The 18479-nt window shown below is 42.4% G+C and overlaps 1 protein-coding gene across 1 annotated transcript in view; it reads left to right on the plus strand.

Moving 5' to 3' along the window:
* Positions 1-18479, plus strand: part of LOC308316126 (synaptotagmin-1-like) — a 100994-nt gene that overhangs the window by 33737 nt on the left and 48778 nt on the right. Inside the window, exon 4 of the mRNA XM_080764531.1 lies at positions 11644-11730. The gene's annotated coding sequence lies outside the window, so the exon portion shown is untranslated. The remainder of the gene's footprint in view (positions 1-11643; positions 11731-18479) is intronic.

The following is an 18479-nucleotide window of genomic DNA, read 5'->3' on the forward strand; positions in this document are numbered from 1 at the left end:
ATCCGGTATGAGAGTGACGACACTATAGCGCTGACTCCCATTGTAAGAATGGAATGTGAAGTGCTCATTCTATCTCAATTACATAGTTCCAATGTTTGGAACTGTGCACATTGAGATTGAATGAGTGGTGAGATCAACGCGTGTCGCGACTCTTCTTCTAAGACTCTGGTTTGGTAATTTCTCATTTCAATTATGCAATAATGTATTTATTCATGTTTTAATAATGCTACATCAATGGCTTCTATATCAACTCCCCAGGAAGAGAAAGGATGTATACTTCCAACTAGCTCGAATTGGTTGGATACAGATTTGTTCAAAACAACCAAAAATTCAATCAAATAAGTCTAATGTTGCATTCACACGAGGCATATACAAAGATGCAAAGATCACAGCATATTTGTCACTTTGTCGCTTAGTCCATCTGTTGTTCACATGGTCGTTGAAGTCAACAAGCGTGCGTCCGTATAGTAACGTGAGTCGGAGGGCGGCGGCCGGCAGGGGCGATTGAGGAAAAACGCAACAACAATCCAGCATGTAGCTTTGTAGCTTTGCATCTGGAAGTTGAACCCAGCTCAGCTTCAATTTGTAGCTTTTACAGCAGCTGCTGTACAAACGTCAGATTTTCTTGGTAGCTTCACGTTGCTGGCTTCCATTGACAATGAATGGTAGACTGTATCTTTGCATCTGCCCGTGTGAACACGACATTAGAGTGGTAGCTTAAATGTATCCTCTATTGCTCTTGGTGACAATAACACGTCTTTTGATGTCTTCTGTAAAGATGAATGAAGCGTAGGCCTGTTCACATCATGTGCTTGTTTAATAGTTTCCATTATGTTTCATTGACAGTCAGTCAATTTCGGTCTCATAAATCAGTCTCTAATTAATTAATATTGATTCTATCTGCATATTATGTACTGTGAAGACAGTCTAACCCCTAACCCAAAGAACAGACTCCATTTTGAATCCAACATTCTCCTGAACATTTAGAATGTTGCGATGACATTTTCTCCTGCGTTTCTCCTCAAGCGACAGCGTTGCATCTACGTTCGTTAATGATCTTTAATTAGTGCCCATAAGGGTTCATTATATAACTATGTGATATTTACCAAGTAGATGAGTTTCCCTCGTGGAATCGATGAAGGTTGAAGAAACAGTTTTTATATAGGCTATACTGTAAAGTACTACAGTATATCTAGTATAGAAACACAATATGGAATAACACAAGAGGTTTTTTTTCCCTTACTCATTTTCCCATTTGTTTCTGCAGAATGCTAGCTGACTATAAGAGGGTATAAGTGTGTGTGTGTGTGTGTGTGTGTGTGTGTGTGTGTGTGTGTGTGTGTGTGTGTGTGTGTGTGTGTGTGTGTGTGTGTGTGCGCGTATTGTATAAAAGGTGTTCAATAGCATTGATTTATGAACAACATAAACGGAATGCTGCTGCTCTGCCTGTCTGCCTGTCTGTCTGTCTGTCTGTCTGTCTGTCTGTCTGTCTGTCTGTCTGTCTGTCTGTCTGTCTGTCTGTCTGTCTGTCTGTCTGTCTGTCTGTCTGTCTGCCTGTCTGCCTGCCTGCCTGCCTGCCTGTCTGTCTGTCTGTCTGTCTGTCTGTAAACGTCCAAGTGAAAGTGTGTTTCGGGGGAGACAGAGCAGCAGCAGCAGAATGAGCCATCTCGCCGGGGGACAAACGAAACCTTATCAGACCTTATCGACGCTCATGAAACCTCATAAATGTCAAGTAACTTTCGGTGATATTGAACAGAACACAATGCTCTCAACACTGTCTGGATCTAACTTGCTCACTGGTTCCTACATTATTTATAGACTAGAGTATGATGATGAACAATGGTGGAAAAAACTCAAATGTTTTACTTAAGTAAAGGCGTTGTTACCTCTGTAAAGCCCCCCCATGTAAAGCGTCTTTGGGTACTCAGAAAAGCGCTATATAAGTTTGAGATATTATTATTATTATCAATTCTGCAATATAGAAATGCTCTGTCAAGTAAAAGTCCAGAAATGTTAAATGTACTTGAATAAAAGTACAAACGTATGCCCTATTGGCTTCAAACTGCCCTCATTGTGCAGAATGTCCCATTCAACATTTTCATATATGTTATATAATCTTTTGGAAAATAGCAGATCTAGTATGTCTACAGCCCACCAATGAGACACATAGGGCCTGATTCACAACGGCGTTTACGGTGATAACATGACGTGAAGCTAGCGGAAAGGCATTTACGTGGATTTCCCACATTAATTTGGAATTCATGGAAATGGCCGTGAACTTGACGCTCACGTACGTTGTTCGGAAACTCCGTCAATTCCCACGGGACGTCTTTAGGTGGCGGAGACGGCCCAGACGGGAGACATTTGCGGAAGCATACACGTGAGATTTATTCAGAAGGCTTTAGTCTTCATGCTGAATCAATAAATTGTTCCCAAATCTCAGATAAAATATGTAGGCATGTGTCCCCATGACATATTGGTCGATCAGCACAAAATAAATGATAGCCTATATAATAAAAGCTGAGTGCACTTGTATGCCTAAATGCATGCATTTCCCCATACAGAAACTGCCCCTGCAAGCCCGACACCTTTTTATTTATTCATTAGGATATTACTATAGCATGCGCGATTGCGCTTCTCACTTGACAGCTTTCTACTCGCAGTGCAACGGTTGTGAGCTTGTAGATCGGCTCTCGCGCATGTTAAAAAACAAACTCACAATTATAATAAGAACACATAGGCTTATCTGCATTCTGCACTACGAATCCAACATTGTTTAGTGTAGTAATGCCTGCAGTAGGCGGCAGGCCTATTGAAATTGTTTTGTTACGGAGCTCCTTGAGTCAGTTGACTGTCGGTTGGTGTGTGTGTGTGTGTGTGTGTGTGTGTGCAGTGTGTGTGTGTGTGTGTGTGTGTGTGTGTGTGTGTGTGTGTGTGTGTGTGTGGGGTGGGCAGACAGCAGCGTGCTGCCGATCCGATTCACATTGGAAAATGAATGGGCTATATAGCCCTGTTACTGTATAAAAAATAGAAGACCACATTAGCCTGGGAGGCGGCCTTTTTTCCGACAGCATTCTAGCCGACGGGGCAACGGTCCGCTCCGCAGCTCCACATGCGCTGCTCCCGTGCTTGCAAATATGAAGGACAGACTTTATAATCATGTATTGATATTGATCACATGCATGGATGCCACACACAGAATAGTTTAACTCACTGGCTAAACTCACTGGATTATAATTTCTTAAATTCTTCAGACAAGAGGATCCCAATTATTCACTTATGAATGTAGGCTATAGGCTTGTACTGTTCTTTATCGCGCAAGCCATGCCCCCCTCCCTCTCTCCTCTCTCTCTCTCTCTCTCTCTCTCTCTCTCTCAAAAGACGACTTTTGCATTGACATATATCCGATATTTTAAATATCGGATAGGATAGCCTATGTTTTACCTCTGACTGCAAAGTGCAAAGGTATGAGTGCAGCACCCGCCTTGGTCCCGAACTTAATTAAATAAATTATAATTATATTGTTTCAGCAGCGGAGCACGCACCGTTGTGGACATATTAATAGAGTGCGGGCTATATTCATGCATTGACCGCGGCTGTGAAGCCGCATAGTCTGCGGCTGCAAAGCCTTTTTTCTTTTTTTGACAGACCAAACTGCTGTCTGCTGAGTCATGCTTGAAGCCTTTTATGGTGCGATATGGGGCGTGGATCAATGCAAATGAGGTTGTCGGGTGCTTTTCCGATCACTTTGCACCCACTGCATTCAGTATGACATACACCTGCGATACGCCAGCGCACCTGTGGTACACACCGCTCTCTGAATAACACGTCATCTCAACGTAGCTTGATCGGACGGATAAATACGATATCTGTTTACACCACAGTGTAACGGTGGCGTATTTCTTTTTAATGAATCAGGCCCATAGTGAGTATGATGATGTCACAGGTTTCTGAACTGTCCAAACCTCACCAATGAAACGCTAACCTCGTGTCATGCACCAAGCTTTCCACCTTAGAGGCAAGCCTGGTATGTGTTAATAAGATTTCCAGATTGAGGGTTCCGGCCTGATGACTACAAAACAATGACTACAGCATGACGTAACGATATCAAAAGGAATGCTGCCCAGGCTAATGAAACACAGAGTGACTAGTCAGAAATGGTGCCATGTTGAGCATTCGTGAGCATAGTGAGGATCAATTATATGAAGATTATGTTCATAAGGCTTTTAGATAAGCACTGAATATGTTTGCTATATTGCAATATAGCTCTTCTAAATGCAGGCAGCTCTTCTGTGCATTCTGAACACTGCAGGTCTTCAGTGAAACTGCTTCCATTCAGTGTTTTTCTCTCTTGGCTGTAAATAAACCCTGATGATGTCAGCAACACACAGGATACTGATGGACAATCCTCCATTCTGTCTGTCTCAGCACTGCGTGTGCGTGCGTGTGTGCGTGCGTTTATGCTGACGCTGACATAACAACAGTCACTATATCATCTCTGTCAGGTAGAAATATTGTCCAAAAAAAAAAGAAGAAGGAATAACAATCTGTGTTCCCATGGATCCAACATATAGTACTATTGCAGTGGAGTAGTCTCGGACAGTTAAAGTTGCAAAGTCAAAATTATGTTGCATGTAACTACATCTTCGTCCAGTCGATGACCTGACAAATATGTCATCGTTATGTCAAAACGTTGGCTCTTTTTGAAGGGCGTGCTAGCCCCTCCTATGCCCCAGCTTTCCGGGTTTGAAGCGAGGGCAAAAAAAGTGAAGACGTAATCGTGATTGGCCGGAATGAGATGAGATGATGTATCACTTCACACGGGTGTGACTTTTTTTTAAACTTGCACCCTGCTAAATATAGGCTTTGGCTGTCCTTCTACCTCATACCAGTCCTGCCCCTGAGATGCACCGGACCAGCCTAAAATAGCATGGAAGCGTGGTGGAACCCCCTTGTGCTACTTGCAGTATAGTGTGGGCTCGAGTATATCCAGTCCACTAATGTTATATCGTAAATTATTGGAGTAGAGAGCTATACTCAAGCTATCTAGTATTTCTTATTAATATAGTAACATGTGGCTTCCATTGATAATGAAAGGTAGCTTTGTATATTCATGTGGCTTCCATTGAGAATAAGAAAATAAGCTTAATAGGAAAACTATACATATTTTAAGTTATACATGTGGTGCACCGATTTCAAACAGCCGATCTATACAACCCCGATCTTGTAGATCATTTGTTTCTCTACCATTTTATCCTATTTTTAATGGCATCCTAAAATGTTGATGTCCTCTCAAAAATAGTAATACAAACCTGTGTGCGTACGTATATGCGTGGGTGTGTGCGTGCGTGCGTGCGTGCGGTGTATAAACCTCTGCATTGCAGCAGCATCAGGCTCAGCCCTGCTCTCCCTGCTAACCCTGCACTCCTTCCATACACACATTATACATGGGGAGAGAGAGAGAGACATAGACACACAGAGACACACACAGAGAGAGAGAGAGAGAGAGGGGGGGGGGGGAGGGAGAGAGAGAGAGACATAGACACACAGAGACACACACAGAGACACAAAGAGAGAGAGAGGGGGGAGAGAGAGAGAGAGATGTAGAGGGGGGAGAGGGGGATAGAGAGAGAGAGAGAGCACATCCATCCATCCATTCCGGGTCCATTAGGTTACGGTCCAGGAAACATCGTCCGGCCCACTGCCCCCGAAGTCTTCCATAAGCTCCTCCCTTCTCCTGACCCCCCCCCCCACATCATCATCACTGTGGGCGAGCTACTACCACAATGAACCACGTGTCTTAGATACAGAGAGAGAGAGAGAGAAGGAGGGGGAGGGAGAGAGAGAGAATGACTGAACGAGAAAACATGTCATCCTCAGGGGTTGACTAATTCAAGTGCTTGTATCAGTAGCCACGCACGCACCCACACACGCACGCACACAAACACGCACACAGTAATCGTGTTAACATTATGAACACAGCGCTGGTTTCCTGACATTTCCAGTTGTCAGAACCGAGAGGGTTGAGTTCCTCCTCCTCCCCGCTCCGTTCCGCTCAGCCAATAGAGTACCCCCTCCTCCTCCACTCAGCTAAGAGGGTTCAGATCAGGAAGACAGCTGCTAATGTCAAAACCTCAAGTCAGTTTATTAGACACACTGTTAATGTACAACTATTTTATACTCACTAGATCTTTACTGTCGGGCATAACACCTTGTCTCCATAATTCACATTTTTACGTTTTCTTTCCTAAATTAATGACCTACTACGAGTGACGCATAGAAGTAGCTAAAATAGCCTATCTACAATTCTCAACAACACATTGAGATGTTACGTGTTGTGAGCTTGTAAATCAGCTATTTCATTTTTGTACAATGATTTAAAATAAACTGAATTTCATTCACTTGTTAATAGCCTATACCTTTCATTAATTGGTTCAATGTAGAACACATCCAGACTTTATTTTTAAGGTAGGATGTTGCAGGTGGAAGGAACATTCCAACCACTGGCAACCAGTTCCTTTACCCTCCATCAGACACCTCGGCAGGCCAGGGAGAGGCAATATATAAGGCTAGGTTTACTGCAGGTTTTTTGTAACCCTCACTGTGGGGACACTCCACACAGAAAGGCCCTTTTGCCAACCCCACTAGGGTATGGGCGCTGATGATGCGGAGGAGAGAACATGCCCACATCATCCTCAGCGTGAATCGAATCCTTGACCTATAGGGCTGTGAGGCGACAGTACCACCGTGCCGCTACTGATCTGGTTATTGACGGGCGCATAGGCGATTTTTGGCCCTCCCAGCAGGGGTGGCAAGGATTACAGATGCATGGTATAATAATAGCCTACAATATCTGGATACAGATCTGTGAGAACTCAATGGCTAAGAAGAATATAAATAACTAAATATGCAAGACATGTGTACGTATTTTTCTAGACATTATGGCCCTCATTTATCAATTGAATGTAAAATCTGCCCCAAATTCGAGCGTCAGTTTTGTAGTACACTCACGTCGCCACGGCATTTATATAGTGATCGCAAACAGCTGACACTTCCTTAATTTCAGTCTATTTAGATTGCCTCGGAGTTGCTATTCGCTGCAGTCTCTGGGCTGTCAACTGTCAATTATATGAATGTGCAGCCAAAACCGTAGCCTCATGTGGCACTAGTGGTGGTGGGCTTGCTGGGTTAGCCTACTAATCTTGGTTCCCACTTGCGCTGGCACGGTACATTTGGCATTCGAGCGACGCGTCAGGTTTATTAAACGAGGAGGAGATTGCACATACCGTAACTCCAGAAAGACATCAGCCTGCTGTAGATTTGGCTAGAGTAGGCTACTCTCCAACGTCCCGTCATGGAAATATTCCAGCACAGACAGCCCAAATCCTCATATGTATGCGCTCATGCAAAACACTGTTTAAATGGCTTAAGCATCTAACTTGCAACATTGTTTTTAATTGCGAGATTTGAATTGCTTGTAAAGTTGGAAATCTCCTACCAATTTCATATGACACAAAGACACATCGTTTTTGTTTTCTTTTTTACATGTAGCCCATATACATACCTACCGGTATACAGTATTATATAAACATTTTAGGAGTGAATACATATGTTTAGATGCCTGTGACAGCCTGATGAGCTGGTCAAACAATGCTGCTCCGCTTTTCTACCACAGAAAAACAGGCCTATGACAGCTCCCGACCTGACGTTATTTTTGTCCTGGCTCACGTTCAAGTTCAAGGTTTTGCAGAAATTATAAATGTGTGCACCCATATTTTGGCGTACACCGCATTGATAAATGAGGGCCTATAACTCTATATGATTTATATTTACTCATTTTGAAGCATACTAGCCTGACACTCAGTCAGAATTTTCATTTAGTTTCACTTCATTATTCTGGAGTTTCTGGAATGGGCTTTGTCAAAGCAGCAGTCTTCGGCGATTGGTTCATGCCAACCAATCAGAATAGTAGGAAAGCAGATGACGTTGTTGTCAATCATGTGGCTATGGCTAACCCAGTTGCTAACCAAACAAACAGTCAACGAGCGCTACAAGCATGTAATCAGAAGCGGTAAAATACTGTATGTCGGATGATGGTGTTTATAAAGGTCGATTCATTCATATCATAGGTCGATTTAATAGCCAGATTGATATGGTCGCGAGTAGGGGCAGCCATGTTTGTTCTTTGACGCTGTCAAGTGACGGGGCTGATGGCCAATCAGCTGCTGCGATCAGATTTCCGATCGAGACTGACACCGCCATAGGCAGAGTCACCAGACCTGAATCGCCAGGACATATTTTTGTAATGGTAGCGACGCAGGGCTGGAGCCAGGCTAGGAGCATACTATAGCCAATCAATATGTGAGTCATGTCAATGTCAATCATGTAATGTTGCAAAACTGTTCATTACAAAGCATGAATGAAATGAAAAATATAAAACATTAGTATAAAGTTACAATTGACAAAAAATATATATATTTAATCACATTACTAAAGTTAGGTTCCAGAGTTCTGGAGTCCTTAGGGTTAGGGTTAGTATATTTGAGTACTGCTGGTACAGAACAGTGCAGTGGCTCTCAAAGTGGGGTCCGGGGACCCCCAGGGCCCAGGGTCCTTGAGGGAGTTCCAGGGGGTTCCTAACTAAATGATAGTTATGAACCAAATGGACAATTATGGCTCTCTAACTGTGAGTGTATGAATGTAACCAAATGGACCATAGTCGGTCCATTTGGTTACATTTGTACACTCAGAGTTAAATTAATATTGCCTTTACTGTATAAATTAGGGTCCCAGAGATTAGAAATGTCTTAAATGATAGTCTGTAGCCTAATGCATGTCAAACTGTGCGTCCTTGACATTGAAATGGTTCCTTAATCTTCTCTGGGCGGTCCCTGGCATCTTTTCAAACGGGGGTCCGGAGGCTAATACATTTAAGGATCTTTGATATGAAAAAGTTTGAGAACTACTGGCGTAGAATGAAGACCTTCTTTTGACCTGCTGTGGACTCAATATCTCTGGAACAAATTGTTATAAAGTGTGTTTAATAATAGACACTCCTTCTGCTGCTACAAGGTTAAGGAAACAAACCAAAGATTTCTACTCTCATTTACTCGTGTATAAAAGGTAGAAATGTGTGGAATACATTCAGCCTGATATTGTCACACAGGTTGATGTCATTGTGTTGCCCATATGGTATACAGTTTGTCATTGATGTGGTCTGACAGATACATGTCCACTATTTAACATACATTTTACAATACATACAATACATTTCATAAGGACTCTGAAACATCTCTCCATCCGTTGTCACCGTGGTGAAATTATGCATTGCAAAATACAGTTAAGGAAAAACACAGCTAAAAATCCAGTGTGCAGGGACCTTTAAACAACACAAAATTAACAATAAGTTACTGTAATGTTTTAAATTACAGCAATTGGTTAGTGCAGGCAGAAATATTATTAGACTATGCTGGAGGGCGTAGTGACGCGTTCGGTAGTATTTTGGCTTATTTGGGAGCCATCTTCCTGCCTACATGTAGGCTAGTAGGATGCTAGGCTACTTGGCTGCCAGTCTGTAGTTCGTACGTTTGTTTGTTAGTGACACTGGTGTATACACTGTCACTGCAGTACACCACCTTCCATCTCTCCTATCTTTGACTTCTATCTATCTTTTACTCTATGGCCCTGGGTCGAAGGTGGTATTATTATTATTCGCCGTTAGAAAATGTTCGGGTGTTCTGATCTGAACCCTCCCCTCACGTCAAAACAGTTCTCAATGTTTACATCTTACTTGACATGTGGACATATCCTTATGGAACCAGGGAGAGGGGGGGAAACACCACGACTTTGATTACACTGTCATGCTCGTTTGAGGACAGGTAGAGAGCAGAGCATACATGTGTTTAAGAATGTTGCTGAAGGTTATGTTATTTTGTCAGCTGACACCCAAATCAAAGAAACCGTACAGCGTGTATTTCATTATTTATCTCCGACAATCAATGCACTGCGAGGCTACAATGGAAGCATTATTCTGACGGCCTGTGGTGGATTGGACAAGTTAGGGTATCAAGGTTATGCAATTTTGTCATATGACACCTAAACTATATACAGTTTTTATATATCTACAATGGTATATGTCTCCACAGTGAGGCTGGAAAATGTAGCATATAGCAGCCTACTACTACTATAGCCTACTGATAGGCAGGAAAATGGAAACCAGAATAACCCGTTCCGTTCTGAGCAAAACTCCTCATTACGCCCTGGCCCTATACTGCAGTTATTAATATAATACTATAAAGATGTCAAGATGTGCCATTCCAACTCTTCACACGTTCCAGATATTTTCCTGAAGGTTTTATTTTCCCTGCAGGTTTTATTCACTGATTAGCATAATGTTAATTCTACTGCTTTGCTACTGAAAAGAAGTGTCCAGCAGAGGAACTCTATATTCAGGGTATCTGAATAAAATTAACATATAACACCTTGGCAAATGCACCCCTTTCTCACTGACAATGTTCTGTTTCTGACAATGCACTGACAATCTACTGAATTGCCAATGGCAGCACATGTGAAGTTCTCAAAACGGTACATCTGTACTGTATAGTTTAGCTTCACCCATAGGGACGAATTAACCCTTATACGAGGGCCCTAAGACCAGTATTTTTTGGGGGGGCCCACAGCGCGTGCATTAATAGATTTTTAAATCATCTTTTTGACCTAAATTTCAGCCGATGAAGATCCCCAGGATCCAATATCAGGGCCTCAAACCCAGTACCACGCAGTCCAGTTTCCCTGAAGGGCCCCTGGGCGCGCGGCCCCAATGGCTAATTTCGCCCTGCCCAAAGCACTCTTGGAAATAGTGAGAAATATGACCTTTTATTACATTGTGTGTCTACAGTGGATGTGTGTATGGTGGTGTCATCATGGATGCGTGTATGAGGATCATCAGCAGTAATAATTAATCAGTGGAGTAGTTATATGCACACTGAATTATTAAGGAGTGACTAATGGATTTAATTATACCAGCGCAGAAAGGCAGGTTGGACTATTTAAGGTCTGACATCACTTCATAATGTCTGGTCTTTTGTCAGTTCACAGTTCACCCTGAATTATCTCCACACTGTCTGTCTGTCTGTCTGTCTGAAATTTCGCTCTGAAAATGTTTCAGATACATAGGGACACAGTGCTTGTGAATTAATTTGTTTTATTTCGAACATTAATTAAAAACAAACAAAATAAAAAAACTGTTGGCAGCCAACTCATTAAGGGTGTCACCAATTTTGTCCTTGCTGTAAGAATCAGATTGGCATTTCCTTTGCATATTTCGAGACATCCCAGTGGAACAGCCTGGATTCTCCCTGTCAGCACTAGAGTGAAATCATGGCTGCTTGAGACAAGCTTCCTGAAATGGTCTCTACTTTAGGTTCTCTGCATCTGATATTTTTATTTAACGGCACACAACTAAGTATAAATCAGTCTGGTATTCCTCTGGTAACATTCTAACACCAAGTCATTACACTCATTGTGAGGACCTTTGCGTCATTGCGTGTGACATCATATTTCTCCTCTAAACTACTAACTAACCATAATATTTGTCCTCTGTGTAATAATATAATAACGTGTGTTCTCTCTTTCTCTCTTCAGGCTGTTTCCTGCGACTGATATCATTGTGACATAATTGTCACTGTGATTAATCTAACTCTACTATCAATATACATCCTGCTTCTGACTGTGAGTACCTCAACCATCACTCTGTCAATATGAATTAATACAACATAGAGAGAGAGAGAGAGAGAGAGAGTCTTCATCCTGTTCCGTTGAATCAGTACAGGCCCAGAGATATTTTAAGTCCCCGACTGCCTCGAGCACCGCCCCGTCCGCAGTGGCAATGCTTTCGTCCTCTACTTTACTGCTTTACTAGTCTCGCGTAGCCAGACAGCTATTCCACAATCTCCGAATGCTATATATAGAGTCTGAAAATACAATTCCCGATATCCAAGTCTATTTATATTGGGATAAATATGCCCAACTGTAGACGAAACGGAAACATTTGAATATTGCGAGAGGCAACAGTCTGGCCACGCGAGATTAGTACTTTAGTTGTCTTGGCATTGAGCTTGAGGCCGATCTCCCTGCACTCCATTTCTACTGCCAGTATTTCCTTTCTTTGCTGCGCTTTATCCGAGACTGACTATGTAGGGCAATGTCATCTGCATAGTGGAGGTCAGTAATCATGATTGATGGGGTACTTGCCCTGACCTCCTCGGGACCAGAGCGAACCCCAGTGTGTCCATCGCTATAATGAACAGGACGGGGTGTGGCTAGAGTGTCACCCTGTGGGACGCCCATTAGGATCTCAACGTCTTTGGTGTCGCCGCCGTGGTTTTGAACCTTGTCGGTTGTAGCAGTTTGTGGTGTTAATGTATAGTGATCATAGCAGTGTGTATAGTATGTGTTAATCGGGGATGTGCAGAGAGCGAAGAGGCAGGGGCTGCGACGCGTTGAGAGCTTTTAGATGAGCTTTTTTCGGGGGGCAACCCAGCACTCTTGATGGAGATGTGGTGTACGACATGGATTTCGAAACAAATGACTTCAACACAAAATGCTGCGTTCCAAGTTCGGGAGACTTTCTCCTGAATGCTGCCTTCAGTGCCTTCCAGTATCTGGCATGGAAAGGAGTGGCATTTGCATGTCTTTCACCATCACTAAATGCTGCATCCGTGGTCTGGAAAGGGCAGTTGTTTTACAGACATGTAAAAGGGTAGGGGCTCAAGCCCCCTTTGATGTATATGTGTGGTGTGAACGTACGTGCCTGGTGTTAATGTAGTGTTCATAGCAGTGTGTGTTAACGTATACTGCATAGTGATGCACAACAGCAGCCAGATGAATTCACATGAATAAATCATGCATGGGTGTGTGAGTGTTATGTAATCTGCATGTCGTGCATCTCCACCAGGTGTCAGTATGGAACTCCGGGCTTCACCTTGTCTCCCATCTGCTGTGTGTGTGTGTGTGTGTGTGTGTGTGTGTGTGTGTGTGTGTGTGTGTGTGTGTGTGTGTGTGTGTGCGTGTGCGTGTGCGTGTGCGTGCATGTGCGTGCGTGTGTGCGTGCGTGCGTGTAAATCTGTTTTCCAATGGATGCAATGTAGAACTTTAATAAGCTCTTGTTAATAGTCTAGATTGGTTACGTATTTATAAAACCTGCAGATAGATTTAACCACTTAAACGTGTTAAACGTATTCACAATGTGTAGGAATACTAGAAAATAGACTATACTAGGGGTGGCTTACAAGTAAAATAATAATAATTATACATATTTACTCTGCCAAAATACGCTGTGTTACTCGTTACAAATGAGTGTAATTTTTGTTCATATTTATGTACTCAGAGCAGCAAGTTGTTGCATGCGAAAATAGAACACATCTACAAACTATCAACAGCTAACAACAGAGATGCATTGTAGCTTGTAGATCTGTACTTTTAGAATGCACCGTAGCCTGCACACATGTATGACGTATCATATGCGACCGATGCGCTGAGCAGTTCCAAAGATCATGCAGAGACAGTGGTGGAACATACATGACGCTGATGACGGTGAAATGTATCTGCATTATTTTGAATTCTTGTCTGTCAAAGATGCCAAGAATATAATGTCCGTTTTCAACTTTGCATGGGCAAAAATACACTTGAAAACACAGATCGCCCCCCAAGTAAAACAACAGAGACTGGATTTCTGTAGAGATACCGCCGGCACGTTAAATGGAGACCATCTGAAGAAGCTCGTCGCTCAGTGTGTGTAGTCAGGGTAGACTAGACTCACTGTAGAGGAGATGTTACCTGTATCCACAGTTGATTCGCCAATCGCCCTCATCCATCATACTGATCATAGTCTATCGAAATACCTGCTGTGAGATCCAAAGGTCAGAGACTATTGCTTTATTTTACCGTTTGTTTATGTATACAATAGCCTACATATTACTGTCCGTTTTGAGATGCTGCGGCCAGTGTGTGCAGTTCAGATTGTTTATGTTGAATTTCAAATGTGAAATATGCAGCAGAAAAAGACTGATACGAGACGGTTGACTAAAGGACCCGGCTAAGATTGTGTTCTTTTGCAGGTAGAAAAGTAATATATACTATATATATAAGTAATAACTATATTACTCTTGATTCCAAGTAATAAGTAATAAAATATTATTACTTTTTCTAAGGTTGTAATAAGTAACAAAGTAACATATTACTTTCCTAAGTAATATTGCCCAACACTGCTCAGGAGGTAGAGCGGCTGGAGGTGTGCAGTGATGCTCGTTTGAAGCACGGGTAGCCTACTATAGAGAGCTATTTCAACCAATCAGATTGCTTCCTCGAAACTACTCGTATCACTGACAGGAACGTGTGAGTGAGTCTACGTCATCAGTGTCTGTCAATGCCAAGCTGTAAGGGTGAAGCACTTCACCTGATTAACACTCACAGCTCATTCTGTGTACACCAAGGAAGGAGCCCCGCCACATTGATTGATTTGCATTTGCAAGAAATATCAGATCTACAGTACCAAGGCCACGGCGCATCACTTGGTGCCTCGCTATAATGAGCTTGTGGATCTGCTGCTTTCGAGTACGGTATATAGCCAGAAGTATAAGATATGGACACAGCGGTTGAAATGATTGTATGACGCTGTAGGAGGGAAGACGCTTTCATTCAACCATGCACTTCACATGATTAACACATTTCATTGAGGAGGGGGGTGGTAAGCACTATTCAATTTCAATTCAATTTAATTTGACATTTTCAATTCAATTCTTGGGGCTTTATTGGCATGAGAAAACATACGTTTGTACATTGCAAAGCAAAAAGTGGAACAACAATGTACAATTCAAAGTCAGAATCTCCGAGTGTATATGTACCGAGGTCACTCGATGAAGATATAGTACAGGAATGCATACAATGATTATAATGAATGAATGAATGACACATTCGATATCTTTCTCCTATCGCAGCAGCTCACAAATCTTGCTGCTGTGTTTGCACATTGTTGTACTTCGCCCAGCAGATATGGGAGTTTTTGTCATTAGTCATCTTTTCAAAATCTCTGTGGGTGATTGTACTAGGCTAATAGAGCAGCCGAGCACCCCCCCCCCCCCCTGTTGTTGTCCTGGAAGTCAAACCATCAGCCATCTGCCAGCCACACACACACACACACACACACACACACACACACACACACACACACACACACACACACACACACACACACACACACAGTCCTGCACCCCTCCCCTACTCATCATCAGCATTTAAATACATTGATCAGCATCGAATGACAATGTATACCCCCCCCCCCCCCCCACACACACACACACACACACACACACACACCACACCACCACCGCACCCATGTGCACACACACTCACGCAGGGAGGCACGCACGCACACACGCACACACTAATGGGGAATAGCAAATAATGTGTCCTTTAAAACCTCAGATCTGGAGAGACAGCGAGATCCTGCAGATCTCCATAGTTTCTTCTAAATTATTTCAGGAGACAGGAGGTGATCAAATTAAAAGCCAAGTAAAAAAGAATCACACTTGTGTGAAGTGAGTGGCGCTCTTATCATCACACATCATCATCACATTCTGTGCTCAGCCAATCAGCTGAGCACATGCCGTGCTCATACGGACAGACACATGCACATACACACAAAGCTGTGCATATATAGGAACGGCTATATATAGAGCCGCTCAAAAAGGATATTTGACCTTCCCTTTTTGACCTTTGAGCTTCCTGTTTCTGTCTAAGAAGGTTGGATCACTTTGCGTGCGTGCGTGCGTGTGTACAGTATGCGTGATTAGGTAACATATTGTCTGCTGCTGAATTTGTAATCTGTTTATTTAGTTGAGTGTTTTTCTCTTCAGAGCAACATCGTAAAATAAGCCAAAACACACAGTAATACAGGTTAAATGTTCAAATGCCTCTGACCACACTTTGAGCACCCAGCAGTGACCTTTAGTGACCTGTGCACACAGCAGGTGGAACAGCTCAGTGATGTATTGTCGCTGCTATAATTTATTCAGAGCTTTTTACACTAAAAATGTAGATCTATAAGATCAATAGTTTGTTTCACTGCATGCTAAGATGCAGAGAAGAAGCCCAGAGGAGCTCAATGCTTTGTTCCTGTTTCACATCCTATAGCAGCTGCTTTAAATAACACCATCTGTCCCCACACACACACACAAGCACGCACAAACACACACACACACACACGCACGCATGCACGCGCGCACGCACACACACACACACACACACACACACACGCAGAGACACATGCACGCACGCGAGTGCACACACACACACACACACACACACACACACACACACACACACACACACACACACGTATAAGGCAGTGGTGAAAACTATAGCTACACTAAATCCCAGCATTTAGGTTATAAACACTTATTTGTAACACTTTTTAAACGTGTCACAGACACAGTGTTTAGATTATAAACAGAAGAACATGTTTAATCGCCAGTAACACTTTTTAAACACATAAACGTGTTTAGTTTTTACAATCAAAGTCAGTCATATAGGTGTTTAGAATTCTCGTGATGTGTTTGAGTGTACTGTATTTTATGACCATTAATAAACATTTGGCATTTTATTATTACACACTGGTGTTTAGGTTTTAAATGGGTTACAATAATCGTGGGATAAAAAAAAGAGAGAGATCGATTGATTGATCGTATTAACAGTATGCAGAATGGGTACATTTCAAACGAAAGCACAAGTCAATACAGGAACTGTTACTGTGGACAACACCATGATTAAGTATTACACTTTTACACAGTTCCACCTTTCTCCACACTTTTTGATCATTGGCTGTCCTGTCCTCTAAGCCAATGGAGAGATACCTCAGTGGGGGACCCATACTCTGACAGGCCGTCCTCCCAGGCTATGGCATCTATATGGCCAGAGTGCAGTACACGTATATCTATTCTACGTCCGAGCATAGACATAGTAACGCCCCGCCTGGCTCTGATTGGCCTACCGACACTACAGAATACTGCTGGTCTCACCAGACTGTCCTCTATCCGAGGTGGACAAGAGAATGTACAAGCGAATGACAGCAATTGGCACGCGTGACAGTAACTTGTAGCTTTTATTTTTGTAGAAGAGGGAAACTAATATTGTTTATGCCGTTTGCTTTGATTGAATGATTGATTGATTGAACATGTATTTGTATGATTTGATTTGGGTGTGTTCTAAATTAAAGTGTTAGTGTTGATTATCGTGTATTAATCAAAATTATAGTAAACTAATACTATTATACTAAAAAAGATAAAGAGATAAAAGAGACCTTTTTACAGTACAATAATGTTTCAAGTTTACACACATGTAAAATAAACGGCATAAACAATATATTAGTTTGCCTCTTCTACAAAACATAAAAGTTACTGTCGCACGTGCCAAGCTGTCTATTCTCTTATATTATATCCTTGTGTTATTTATTTATAACATGGAGTAACCTCTTGGCAGACTGCAGCATATAGCTATCCACCTCGGAGGAAAGTCTGGTAAGGTCGGTATAGGCCAATCAGAGGCAGACGGGGCGTTACCATGTCTATGCTCGGACGTAGAATAGATATAAGTGTACTTAACGCCGCCTGTACTGTGGTGGGGGCGCTATTGAGTTCCACCTGATAAATATGACGTGTGTCATGTGTTGTTTCTCGTACATCAACGTCCTCCTTGATCATACCACAGCGTCACACCAAAGCTTGTACATCAGCTACTTTTGAATTTGAATCCTGAAATCCTGAGCAGTTTTGGAGATAATTGTAAGATTGCCTTTAGCAGGCCCGGCAGGAAGAGACAATGGTGTAGGGGTCATTTGCATATGGCGTCACCCCTACATTTGCATACCTATGGGCGCTCGCCGCATGTCTGTCTGTGCGCAGCTACTGTAAGTGCCGCGAGCCGTTTGAAAATAATAATAATCTTGACTCCTATAGTCAAGATTTTCTTTTGTAAAGGTGGTCCGTTTAAGGGGTCATTTGTCCCCCCGTGGGCGCCGGGCCTGGCCTTTAGACTACATTTATATACATATATAATTCACTATAAGATTAAAACTAAACTAACTCTTGACTCTAGCTGCTCTCCAATACAACATGTGTGCTTAAAATTATCCTTAAATAAATATGTTTCCTGTATGAGTTTTAATTCAGCTCTTATCCTTATTTTAATATTTTAATATGCAAATGTTGGCATAACTCACACACTGTGTCCCAGTTTAACCTGGTTGCTATGGTTACCCCCAGTGTAACTTGGTTGTCATAGTTACTGTCGGTCGTCTGTAGTGAACGTAGTTAATAAAGTTGAATAAATCAGTGCTATTGAGCAGCCTGTGTATGGGTTTTACAAATATTAAACCAATGGAAAGTATTAAAAAGTGCTTCTGACTAAACCACCGCTAACCCCAT

The sequence above is a fragment of the Protomyctophum bolini genome, assembly GCF_963924005.1.
Source record: "Protomyctophum bolini genome assembly, chromosome: 5".
NCBI lineage: Eukaryota > Metazoa > Chordata > Actinopteri > Myctophiformes > Myctophidae > Protomyctophum > Protomyctophum bolini.